Here is a 14,039-nt window from a genome sequence, read left to right as displayed (position 1 = left end):
CCCCAAGGGGGCACCTGCATCATTTGGAGGGGTAGGATTTCCCCCTCTGGCTATGGGCTACAAACTGTCTACTGGCCAGAGGAGGGAAGAAAGGTGGAAAAGGCCCACAGAGTTGCCCTTATGGCAGAGTGGAAACTGACTCGGAGTCAGTTTCCACGTGACAATGTAGAAAGTAGCCACCTCTGCCATACCAAGCTGTGTGTGAACCCCCAGCATTTGGTAGTGGAGTCCCACTCTATCAACCAGGAGAGGATTCACTGCCAGTTGCAGGGGGTGTGCAGCAAGTCACACATGCCCTGGTGCATTTTATGTAATTATATGTATTTTACATGTAAATTTCATTTCATTTAGCATATTTAGATGGTGGTTTTGAATAGCTGGCTGGAAGGGGGTTTCCTCTGCCCCAGAATATAGGGCGTTATTATACATCCCGTCGCACTGAATTCCTATGGTTTTTGGACTTTTGGCCCCCCCTCAATTTATTAATATCAACTAATTTCTTACATCTTTTTTTCATATCAGACTTGTTTAAGGTGATTACTTTTTGCATAATGGTGTTGCTTGTTTTTTGTAGAGAAGACTCGGCTGGAGGTGGGGTGTTGGTTGACATGAGGATTTTACGAAGAGAAGAACTGCCAATGGGGGTTTGACTGAGACCTATTTGTAGGCCATAGTTTATTGCTGCTGCTTTCCTTCCCCTGGAACCGGATTCTACTTCGACATAGAGGCTATACATTTTGGACACGTAGGTGCAGGTGTTACATTTAAGCCGTAACCTAGTGCCCAGGCCACGCCTCTCTTCAGAGTCCAAGTCCCAGGTTAGGTCACCATCACAGCCTGGATTGGCCCGCCCATGTTCTTTGAACTCTGCGTTGAACATGTCACATGTCTTTTCCAGATGCAGCAATCTGTAGGAGTCATTTTCACACCTGCCGAAATCAGTTATGTACCTGATTACTTCCTAACCAGGCAAGTTCATTTTCAGAAATTAGAGTTACTTCCCTTTGACTATACTTGTTCTCAAAGTTGAGTCAAGAGGCTCATCACAGTCCCTAACAACTGTTTTTTGTAACTTTCTCTTCATATGAATGAACAATTATTGTAATGTTGCTATAATTTAGAGAGTTTATTAATTATAAAATTAACTAAGCTAATTAAATATACAGGATCTTAGGGATACCCCTTATTTCAGCCAATTTGGCCATATGTGGGCCTATTCTGAGAATTAGAAAACATATTTTCGACTCAAAGAGGTTTTGTTTCATAATTTAAGAAAGTTAGAAGAATTGTAATCGTTACCCTGAGGATTCAGCCTGATTTAAAGTATCATGGTTTCCTTCCTTTTTCAGGGGTCTTGGCTGAAGCAGTCGGTGGCACCCAGGCCTGAGCATCATTTCCTGCTCCTCGCACAGAGAGGGTGGATGCGTCACCAGTTGTAGGGTTTCCCTGTCAACTCTCGTGAATGGTGCAGGTGAGTTTTCTTTTTTTCATGTAATTTCCCCTTGTTGTGAGGCACATATTTTGGCTTAAAACCATAATTATTCCCTTTTTTGAATTTTCCCATCTTTGAAAACTGACATACATGTATAATTCTGCTAGGAATATTCTGTCTGAAGTGAAATTCACTTGTGATGTGCTTTTTCCAGTGCTCTATCAGCATCATGTCAAGTTTAAGTGATATCATGTCATAATTTATTATCATGATAGGAATTAGCAAGCAACCCTCACTGCAAAATGTATCTGAGTTAAAGAGGGTAGTGACAGTTTTACTGTCACAGAGAAACAACACTACTAGATCAGATTACCCCTCATATGTTTTGATAACCTTCTATTAATTGGCTGTCAGCAGCTTAGTGAATTCATTCTGAATTGGAAAAGTAAATGCATTTTGAAAGCATTTTTCCTTGATAAATTAAGATTTTTTGGCCATTTTTTCAAAAACCGGGTAGAATGTACCCTGAATATGTAAATTACATGTGAATCCTCAGATCCTTTTGCAAACATAAAAAGTAAGACAATAAGACTGTTATTTACATTTTTTACTTCAATAAGCACTGTAAAATGTCATTATAAAGTTGACATTCAACACAGCTTCATATCACAGTTGAGTTCATCATGTGTGAGGGGTTACATTATATAGATAGTCATAATTTACATGTTTTTTCATGTAATTTTTTCATGTTACATATTTTACATGTACTATGTGCATGTTATCTAAAAATGTCAAATTGGCCACTTTTTCACTTTGTTTTCCATTTGGTTATAGGAAAAACACCAGAATTGCCTAGCTACAGGGCGCCGCCATTGTGGACACCCAAAGTTGTGCGGAAAAGAAAAGTTGACAGGAGATCTGATTGGTCATTAACAGAAAATCTTTGTGATGGAATTTAATAGTGAAATATAAGTGATAAAAATGACAGGTGACATAACAGAATATGTAGAAAGATACAGAAGTTATAAGGGAAGATCTGAGTGGAGAGGTGATATTTGGATGGACAATTTCATTCAGTGCGGATCTACACTAGTTGTAAACAGGCCAAAATTTGAAGGAAAAACGCAACGGCAAGCCATATATTTTTTGGTGGAATTTTGAAGGGGAGATGATGAACTTTGCTGAATGGTGACTGATTTTTTTAAAATTGGCTTAATAAATAATTGACAGTGATTGGAATTTGTATGGAAGTCTATGGGAAAACATTTGGTGGTGTTTGTCCTATACTGAGGTAGCGAGAACCAGTTTATGAGGTAAGTGTAAGAAAGTAGTGCATTTTTAGCGCCATTTGTCAGTTTTACAATAAAATGGATGCATTTTTTGATAATTTGAAAGAGAAAGTAAATCGTAAAAGTGTACGGGGCCCCCAAGGGGGCACCTGCATCATTTGGAGGGGTAGGATTTCCCCCTCTGGCTATGGGCTACAAACTGTCTACTGGCCAGAGGAGGGAAGAAAGGTGGAAAAGGCCCACAGAGTTGCCCTTATGGCAGAGTGGAAACTGACTCGGAGTCAGTTTCCACGTGACAATGTAGAAAGTAGCCACCTCTGCCATACCAAGCTGTGTGTGAACCCCCAGCATTTGGTAGTGGAGTCCCACTCTATCAACCAGGAGAGGATTCACTGCCAGTTGCAGGGGGTGTGCAGCAAGTCACACATGCCCTGGTGCATTTTATGTAATTATATGTATTTTACATGTAAATTTCATTTCATTTAGCATATTTAGATGGTGGTTTTGAATAGCTGGCTGGAAGGGGGTTTCCCCTACCCCAGAATATAGGGCGTTATTATACATCCCGTCGCACTGAATTCCTATGGTTTTTGGACTTTTGGCCCCCCCTCAATTTATTAATATCAACTAATTTCTTACATCTTTTTTTCATATCAGACTTGTTTAAGGTGATTACTTTTTGCATAATGGTGTTGCTTGTTTTTTGTAGAGAAGACTCGGCTGGAGGTGGGGTGTTGGTTGACATGAGGATTTTACGAAGAGAAGAACTACCAATGGGGGTTTGACTGAGACCTATTTGTAGGCCATAGTTTATTGCTGCTGCTTTCCTTCCCCTGGAACCGGATTCTACTTCGACATAGAGGCTATACATTTTGGACACGTAGGTGCAGGTGTTACATTTAAGCCGTAACCTAGTGCCCAGGCCACGCCTCTCTTCAGAGTCCAAGTCCCAGGTTAGGTCACCATCACAGCCTGGATTGGCCCGCCCATGTTCTTTGAACTCTGCGTTGAACATGCCACATGTCTTTTCCAGATGCAGCAGTCTGTAGGAGTCATTTTCACACCTGCCGAAATCAGTTATGTACCTGATTACTTCCTAACCAGGCAAGTTCATTTTCAGAAATTAGAGTTACTTCCCTTTGACTATACTTGTTCTCAAAGTTGAGTCAAGAGGCTCATCACAGTCCCTAACAACTGTTTTTTGTAACTTTCTCTTCATATGAATGCACAATTATTGTAATGTTGCTATAATTTAGAGAGTTTATTAATTATAAAATTAATTAAGCTAATTAAATTTACAGGATCTTAGGGATACCCCTTATTTCAGCCAATTTGGCCATATGTGGGCCTATTCTGAGAATTAGAAAAAAATATTTTCGACTCAAAGAGGTATTGTTTCATAATTTAAGAAAGTTAGAAGAATTGTAATCGTTACCCTGAGGATTCAGCCTGATTTAAAGTATCATGGTTTCCTTCCTTTTTCAGGGGTCTTGGCTGAAGCAGTCGGTGGCACCCAGGCCTGAGCATCATTTCCTGCTCCTCGCACAGAGAGGGTGGATGCGTCACCAGTTGTAGGGTTTCCCTGTCAACTCTCGTGAATGGTGCAGGTGAGTTTTCTTTTTTTTTCATGTAATTTCCCCTTGTTGTGAGGCACATATTTTGGCTTAAAACCATAATTATTCCCTTTTTTGAATTTTCCCATCTTTGAAAACTGACATACATGTATAATTCTGCTAGGAATATTCTGTCTGAAGTGAAATTCACTTGTGATGTGCTTTTTCCAGTGCTCTATCAGCATCATGTCAAGTTTAAGTGATATCATGTCATAATTTATTATCATGATAGGAATTAGCAAGCAACCCTCACTGCAAAATGTATCTGAGTTAAAGAGGGTAGTGACAGTTTTACTGTCACAGAGAAACAACACTACTAGATCAGATTACCCCTCATATGTTTTGATAACCTTCTATTAATTGGCTGTCAGCAGCTTAGTGAATTCATTCTGAATTGGAAAAGTAAATGCATTTTGAAAGCATTTTTCCTTGATAAATTAAGATTTTTTGGCCATTTTTTCAAAAACCGGGTAGAATGTACCCTGAATATGTAAATTACATGTGAATCCTCAGATCCTCTTGAAAACATAAAAAGTAAGACAATAAGACTGTTATTTACATTTTTTACTTCAATAAGCACTGTAAAAAGTCATTATAAAGTTGACATTCAACACAGATTCATATCACAGTTGAGTTCATCATGTGTGAGGGGTTACATTATATAGATAGTCATAATTTACATGTTTTTTCATGTAATTTTTTCATGTTACATATTTTACATGTACTATGTGCATGTTATCTAAAAATGTCAAATTGGCCATTTTTTCACTTTGTTTTCCATTTGGTTATACTGAGGTAGCGAGAACCAGTTTATGAGGTAAGTGTAAGAAAGTAGTGCATTTTTAGCGCCATTTGTCAGTTTTACAATAAAATGGATGCATTTTTTGATAATTTGAAAGAAAAAGTAAATCGTAAAAGTGTACGGGGCCCCCAAGGGGGCACCTGCATCATTTGGAGGGGTAGGATTTCCCCCTCTGGCTATGGGCTACAAACTGTCTACTGGCCAGAGGAGGGAAGAAAGGTGGAAAAGGCCCACAGAGTTGCCCTTATGGCAGAGTGGAAACTGACTCGGAGTCAGTTTCCACGTGACAATGTAGAAAGTAGCCACCTCTGCCATACCAAGCTGTGTGTGAACCCCCAGCATTTGGTAGTGGAGTCCCACTCTATCAACCAGGAGAGGATTCACTGCCAGTTGCAGGGGGTGTGCAGCAAGTCACACATGCCCTGGTGCATTTTATGTAATTATATGTATTTTACATGTAAATTTCATTTCATTTAGCATATTTAGATGGTGGTTTTGAATAGCTGGCTGGAAGGGGGTTTCCCCTACCCCAGAATATAGGGCGTTATTATACATCCCGTCGCACTGAATTCCTATGGTTTTTGGACTTTTGGCCCCCCCTCAATTTATTAATATCAACTAATTTCTTACATCTTTTTTTCATATCAGACTTGTTTAAGGTGATTACTTTTTGCATAATGGTGTTGCTTGTTTTTTGTAGAGAAGACTCGGCTGGAGGTGGGGTGTTGGTTGACATGAGGATTTTACGAAGAGAAGAACTACCAATGGGGGTTTGACTGAGACCTATTTGTAGGCCATAGTTTATTGCTGCTGCTTTCCTTCCCCTGGAACCGGATTCTACTTCGACATAGAGGCTATACATTTTGGACACGTAGGTGCAGGTGTTACATTTAAGCCGTAACCTAGTGCCCAGGCCACGCCTCTCTTCAGAGTCCAAGTCCCAGGTTAGGTCACCATCACAGCCTGGATTGGCCCGCCCATGTTCTTTGAACTCTGCGTTGAACATGCCACATGTCTTTTCCAGATGCAGCAGTCTGTAGGAGTCATTTTCACACCTGCCGAAATCAGTTATGTACCTGATTACTTCCTAACCAGGCAAGTTCATTTTCAGAAATTAGAGTTACTTCCCTTTGACTATACTTGTTCTCAAAGTTGAGTCAAGAGGCTCATCACAGTCCCTAACAACTGTTTTTTGTAACTTTCTCTTCATATGAATGAACAATTATTGTAATGTTGCTATAATTTAGAGAGTTTATTAATTATAAAATTAATTAAGCTAATTAAATTTACAGGATCTTAGGGATACCCCTTATTTCAGCCAATTTGGCCATATGTGGGCCTATTCTGAGAATTAGAAAAAAATATTTTCGACTCAAAGAGGTTTTGTTTCATAATTTAAGAAAGTTAGAAGAATTGTAATCGTTACCCTGAGGATTCAGCCTGATTTAAAGTATCATGGTTTCCTTCCTTTTTCAGGGGTCTTGGCTGAAGCAGTCGGTGGCACCCAGGCCTGAGCATCATTTCCTGCTCCTCGCACAGAGAGGGTGGATGCGTCACCAGTTGTAGGGTTTCCCTGTCAACTCTCGTGAATGGTGCAGGTGAGTTTTCTTTTTTTTTCATGTAATTTCCCCTTGTTGTGAGGCACATATTTTGGCTTAAAACCATAATTATTCCCTTTTTTGAATTTTCCCATCTTTGAAAACTGACATACATGTATAATTCTGCTAGGAATATTCTGTCTGAAGTGAAATTCACTTGTGATGTGCTTTTTCCAGTGCTCTATCAGCATCATGTCAAGTTTAAGTGATATCATGTCATAATTTATTATCATGATAGGAATTAGCAAGCAACCCTCACTGCAAAATGTATCTGAGTTAAAGAGGGTAGTGACAGTTTTACTGTCACAGAGAAACAACACTACTAGATCAGATTACCCCTCATATGTTTTGATAACCTTCTATTAATTGGCTGTCAGCAGCTTAGTGAATTCATTCTGAATTGGAAAAGTAAATGCATTTTGAAAGCATTTTTCCTTGATAAATTAAGATTTTTTGGCCATTTTTTCAAAAACCGGGTAGAATGTACCCTGAATATGTAAATTACATGTGAATCCTCAGATCCTCTTGAAAACATAAAAAGTAAGACAATAAGACTGTTATTTACATTTTTTACTTCAATAAGCACTGTAAAAAGTCATTATAAAGTTGACATTCAACACAGATTCATATCACAGTTGAGTTCATCATGTGTGAGGGGTTACATTATATAGATAGTCATAATTTACATGTTTTTTCATGTAATTTTTTCATGTTACATATTTTACATGTACTATGTGCATGTTATCTAAAAATGTCAAATTGGCCATTTTTTCACTTTGTTTTCCATTTGGTTATACTGAGGTAGCGAGAACCAGTTTATGAGGTAAGTGTAAGAAAGTAGTGCATTTTTAGCGCCATTTGTCAGTTTTACAATAAAATGGATGCATTTTTTGATAATTTGAAAGAAAAAGTAAATCGTAAAAGTGTACGGGGCCCCCAAGGGGGCACCTGCATCATTTGGAGGGGTAGGATTTCCCCCTCTGGCTATGGGCTACAAACTGTCTACTGGCCAGAGGAGGGAAGAAAGGTGGAAAAGGCCCACAGAGTTGCCCTTATGGCAGAGTGGAAACTGACTCGGAGTCAGTTTCCACGTGACAATGTAGAAAGTAGCCACCTCTGCCATACCAAGCTGTGTGTGAACCCCCAGCATTTGGTAGTGGAGTCCCACTCTATCAACCAGGAGAGGATTCACTGCCAGTTGCAGGGGGTGTGCAGCAAGTCACACATGCCCTGGTGCATTTTATGTAATTATATGTATTTTACATGTAAATTTCATTTCATTTAGCATATTTAGATGGTGGTTTTGAATAGCTGGCTGGAAGGGGGTTTCCCCTACCCCAGAATATAGGGCGTTATTATACATCCCGTCACACTGAATTCCTATGGTTTTTGGACTTTTGGCCCCCCTCAATTTATTAATATCAACTAATTTCTTACATCTTTTTTTCATATCAGACTTGTTTAAGGTGATTACTTTTTGCATAATGGTGTTGCTTGTTTTTTGTAGAGAAGACTCGGCTGGAGGTGGGGTGTTGGTTGACATGAGGATTTTACGAAGAGAAGAACTGCCAATGGGGGTTTGACTGAGACCTATTTGTAGGCCATAGTTTATTGCTGCTGCTTTCCTTCCCCTGGAACCGGATTCTACTTCGACATAGAGGCTATACATTTTGGACACGTAGGTGCAGGTGTTACATTTAAGCCGTAGCCTAGTGCCCAGGCCACGCCTCTCTTCAGAGTCCAAGTCCCAGGTTAGGTCACCATCACAGCCTGGATTGGCCCGCCCATGTTCTTTGAACTCTGCGTTGAACATGCCACATGTCTTTTCCAGATGCAGCAGTCTGTAGGAGTCATTTTCACACCTGCCGAAATCAGTTATGTACCTGATTACTTCCTAACCAGGCAAGTTCATTTTCAGAAATTAGAGTTACTTCCCTTTGACTATACTTGTTCTCAAAGTTGAGTCAAGAGGCTCATCACAGTCCCTAACAACTGTTTTTTGTAACTTTCTCTTCATATGAATGAACAATTATTGTAATGTTGCTATAATTTAGAGAGTTTATTAATTATAAAATTAATTAAGCTAATTAAATTTACAGGATCTTAGGGATACCCCTTATTTCAGCCAATTTGGCCATATGTGGGCCTATTCTGAGAATTAGAAAAAAATATTTTCGACTCAAAGAGGTTTTGTTTCATAATTTAAGAAAGTTAGAAGAATTGTAATCGTTACCCTGAGGATTCAGCCTGATTTAAAGTCTCATGGTTTCCTTCCTTTTTCAGGGGTCTTGGCTGAAGCAGTCGGTGGCACCCAAGCCTGAGCATCATTTCCTGCTCCTCGCACAGAGAGGGTGGATGCGTCACCAGTTGTAGGGTTTCCCTGTCAACTCTCGTGAATGGTGCAGGTGAGTTTTCTTTTTTTTTCATGTAATTTCCCCTTGTTGTGAGGCACATATTTTGGCTTAAAACCATAATTATTCCCTTTTTTGAATTTTCCCATCTTTGAAAACTGACATACATGTATAATTCTGCTAGGAATATTCTGTCTGAAGTGAAATTCACTTGTGATGTGCTTTTTCCAGTGCTCTATCAGCATCATGTCAAGTTTAAGTGATATCATGTCATAATTTATTATCATGATAGGAATTAGCAAGCAACCCTCACTGCAAAATGTATCTGAGTTAAAGAGGGTAGTGACAGTTTTACTGTCACAGAGAAACAACACTACTAGATCAGATTACCCCTCATATGTTTTGATAACCTTCTATTAATTGGCTGTCAGCAGCTTAGTGAATTCATTCTGAATTGGAAAAGTAAATGCATTTTGAAAGCATTTTTCCTTGATAAGTTAAGATTTTTTGGCCATTTTTTCAAAAACCGGGTAGAATGTACCCTGAATATGTAAATTACATGTGAATCCTCAGATTCTCTTGAAAACATAAAAAGTAAGACAATAAGACTGTTATTTACATTTTTTACTTCAATAAGCACTGTAAAAAGTCATTATAAAGTTGACATTCAACACAGCTTCATATCACAGTTGAGTTCATCATGTGTGAGGGGTTACATTATATAGATAGTCATAATTTACATGTTTTTTCATGTAATTTTTTCATGTTACATATTTTACATGTACTATGTGCATGTTATCTAAAAATGTCAAATTGGCCACTTTTTCACTTTGTTTTCCATTTGGTTATAGGAAAAACACCAGAATTGCCTAGCTACAGGGCGCCGCCATTGTGGACACCCAAAGTTGTGCGGAGAAGAAAAGTTGACAGGAGATCTGATTGGTCATTAACAGAAAATCTTTGTGATGGAATTTAATAGTGAAATATAAGTGATAAAAATGACAGGTGACATAACAGAATATGTAGAAAGATACAGAAGTTATAAGGGAAGATCTGAGTGTAGAGGTGATATTTGGATGGACAATTTCATTCAGTGCGGATCTACACTAGTTGTAAACAGGCCAAAATTTGAAGGAAAAACGCAACGGCCAGCCATATATTTTTTGGTGGAATTTTGAAGGGGAGATGATGAACTTTGCTGAATGGTGACTGATTTTTTGAAAATTGGCTTAATAAATAATTGACAGTGATTGGAATTTGTATGGAAGTCTATGGGAAAACATTTGGTGGTGTTTGTCCAATTAAAGTTATACTTTCGATATATCGGTAATAGTATCAATGCATGTTCTATAAATTCTTTTCATTTTGATCTTAGTAATTATGTTGGTGTCGTTTAAATAAAAACTTTCTATAGCATTGAAGGTCCGATTTGTCGGACAGCAGATTCGTTTGTTTACGCATCAAAATTCCATAGCTTTTAGAATTCCTGCACAAACTTGTGATAAAAACACCATATAGGGGTGTATTCTGCATGGAAATGATGCAGACTCCACATAAGTATATTGTTTTAATTTTTCAAAGCAACATAATTAATAAAATACCCACAACTCTCACAAAAATAAATAATTCCGGATTGCTCTCGATTTAATTCAAAGTTGATATTCATCAACAGTACACCTTTCGATCCAAAAAATCGTTCGTGCAAAATTTATTTGTATTGATATATTTTGATAGACTACAGTCAGTTTCTGGATCGAAGGTCGTGTTTTATATGAATTATATGACTAAATTTGAAAAAGTGGAGATTTCTGCAGAAAACCAGACCGATACCGGTTTTGTCTTGTATAGAATTCCACAAGCTGACGTTTTGGCGGGGAAATCTTGGCACGTCGCGATGGTATAAAGATTATATTATCAAATGATAGCAATTTTATTTCAATTCATTCTGCTTTATTTTTTAACACACCACAGGGCCGATATAGCTAAACATGGTCTTAGTCCTTTACAAATAGAATAGGAATGATTTCATACCGATTGTTAGGACGTTCTTGGCACACTGATTTTGACTACGGATATCTAATAAAGGTATAGTACTCACTGCGTTTGTGACCGGTTGACAGAGGATGCACGCTCCTCCTGGGCACCTGATTCCACCTTTGGTGTGTCCAGGGGTCCGTGTTTGCGCAACTCCTTTTGGTATTGTTTATAGGTTTTATGACATTAATCACTATTCGTTATCTTCACCCTTCATTGTATCAATTAGGTCTACATACTATGCCAGTTAGTGTTTTTGCCTTGCGAAGATCATTTTCTACAATGAGACGTCTTAAGCATAGGACCGGGTCTACGCTGATTGATGATAGGCTTTTCGGTCTTGTTTTGCTGTTTATTCACAGGGATTAGACTCTAATCTCGATAGATTCCAAGCACAGCCGAATTGGAGAGTTAAAAATGAAGTTAAATCAACTAACTACATGTCTGTTGATCGTGCATAATTCAAATATATTAAACGCTATTAATTGTGCCTCTTAACAAGTGAAATGAAATTTTCAATTATGACACGGGTGGAATTGACAAAATTGTGAGGAGAAAACGATTAATTTTCACATCCAATATTCCTAAAAATTGGTTTTTCGCCTGGAGGCTTCGCCTCTGCCACTCCCGACCTGGACACAATAGGGGTCAAACGATTTCCATCGACTCCTTACAGATAGAGTTGTGTCTCATTTGTTTTCAAAACCAAGGTACCACTCTGCATTTGCGTTTCTTTAAGACGAATTGGTTCACCTTGAAGGAATTCCTCAAAAAAGAAGGATTCTGAGCACCCTTGCCATCCTAAAATTGGAACATGTTGGTGAGTTTCATGTCGGTTTTAAAAAATATGATTATTTTGTTTATTTATTTTTCATCTTTGATCCCGAACTTTATTTTTGACTTTGATTCCGAACTTTATTAAAACTTTAACTTCCATGCATAACTACTAAACGTGTACGTCACTAATTGAAAATAATTTATGTGATCTTATAATGGTAGATAATTATCTTTTCAATGCATGGTATTTCATAGCAACATGGCTGAGTGTTTGAGTCACATACAACATTACAACATTTGTTTTAATGAGAGGGGATGTCTTTTTTTATCTTTTATTTAATTCAATATCAACAAATATATAAATCATTCATCAACATTATTTCAATGTTCTACATATTCAAATATATGTTATATATCAATGAATTTGTAGTGCAATATATAATACAATTTTATGCAATAGAGAGGGGGTGTCGTTGCGAAATAACTAGAGAGAAAGTTATCTCATTGCCACAATGGAATGGAATATACGCCTGTAAGTGACACTACTGAACGAAATGATTGTCAAACTGTTCGAAATATCTAGTTCGGCATTGTACCCATAGTCTAACCAAGGAATGTGGTGTCTGAACTGACGTCCGAGAATGTATCGTTATTTTTACTATGGATAACTCCGTTTACCTGATCTTGATATAGAGCTCACGGCGGGTTGACCGGTCAATAGGGGATGCTTACTCATCTTAGGCTAGGCATCTGATCCTACTTTTGGTATATCAAGGGGCATGTATTTCCCCAACTCTCTATTTTGTATTTCTTATCCAGAGGTGAAAATAGGAGTTATGAGATTGATCACTGCTCGTTTCATGTTATGAACTTCTGTTTGAATGTGTCTGATATTGTTTCCATTTCATAGCATATCAGTCTCCATTTTTATCAATAGTGTGCGCAAAGATGATATTCATATATTGTCACCTTGAAATTGCACCCAATCTGAATGCATGACACGTTTAAAATGGATTCATTTGCAGTAACATGTATTTACTCATAAACAATGCGAAAATTCAGTAGCATCTCCTATGACTAGCATTTGACAATTTTATATATATATTCTAGACATATTTTTGCGCTTCAAGCTGGTAGCAACTTATGACTTATATATCAATGATACGGAATTCATAGGAATGTGATCAACTCCGGTAATTCGATATAATGTTGTTTTAATTTGGGTATGCATTAGACTCCAACAGTTTTTATTTAAAGGACTTGTATTTCTTGTGCGACTGTCAATAAATATTCAGCTGTTAACCCACATATACGTGAACTTTGTTTAATAAGTAAGACAACGTTATGGTTTTTTAAAATAAAAACTGCCTTGATATCCAGCTTACGTAGGGTGAAATTGTCATGTGGGGAATGTATGGTAGCTCGTTCGCAGTCAACACATGGGTTAGTATTGTTTCGGTGTTTAACTGCAATGATTATAATTATACTCATGAATTTGACGTGTAATTTCACACAAACATTGTAGTACATTTTACCATGGCAGCCCTTAACCTTCTTGTGCAGTTTTCAATGAAAGATGAAGATAAAGAACAATGATCAATCACATAACTCCCACAAGCAATACAAAATAGATAGTTGGGCAAACACGGACACCTGGACACACCAGAGGTGGGATCAGGTGCCTAGTAGGAGTAAGCATCCCCTGTCGACCGGCCATACCAACCATGAGCCCTATCTCTTGATAAAGAAAACAGAATAATCCGTAGTCAAAATCAGTATGCTACGAACGCCCTAACAATCGGTATGAAACACATCAGACAACATTTGACACAATGATGCATTGTATGTAGTATTGGCAAATTAATAGTATCGGCCGTAGAATTTGCGAAATACTGACTTTAAACGAGACTGTTGAAACCCATGTAACATAAACTTGTATGTCTGTAGCCTGTCTCGATTTAAAAACTGATCATACACAGAACAAGCTCTTGCATATCGAAGTTGAGAGATATAAACACCATATACAGGTGATAATGGGTTACTGGTAAATAAGTATGGGTAGTTGACAATATGTCAGAAAAGTAATAGGTACTCTGATGGTCAATTACTACACAAAAGGATATTCAAAAAAGAAAATATATGT

The 14,039-nt window shown here is 37.9% G+C and overlaps 2 long non-coding RNA genes across 2 annotated transcripts; both read left to right on the top strand.

Annotated features, from left to right (window-relative positions):
• Window positions 1-1,332: 1,332 nt before the first annotated feature.
• Window positions 1,333-2,444, top strand: LOC125677006 (uncharacterized). Its single transcript, XR_008800862.1, has 2 exons — window positions 1,333-1,471; window positions 2,267-2,444. It is a non-coding gene; the product is annotated as an uncharacterized LOC125677006 (long non-coding RNA).
• Window positions 2,445-9,034: 6,590 nt separating this feature from the next.
• On the top strand, window positions 9,035-10,335 carry LOC125674771 (uncharacterized). The gene is made up of 2 exons (XR_007370244.2): window positions 9,035-9,139; window positions 9,937-10,335. It is a non-coding gene; the product is annotated as an uncharacterized LOC125674771 (long non-coding RNA).
• Window positions 10,336-14,039: the final 3,704 nt, after the last annotated feature.

This window comes from Ostrea edulis, chromosome 3 (genome assembly GCF_947568905.1).
Source record: "Ostrea edulis chromosome 3, xbOstEdul1.1, whole genome shotgun sequence".
Lineage (NCBI taxonomy): Eukaryota > Metazoa > Mollusca > Bivalvia > Ostreida > Ostreidae > Ostrea > Ostrea edulis.
Note: the sequence above shows the minus strand (reverse complement) of the source record. Positions and strands in the feature narration are given on the sequence as shown.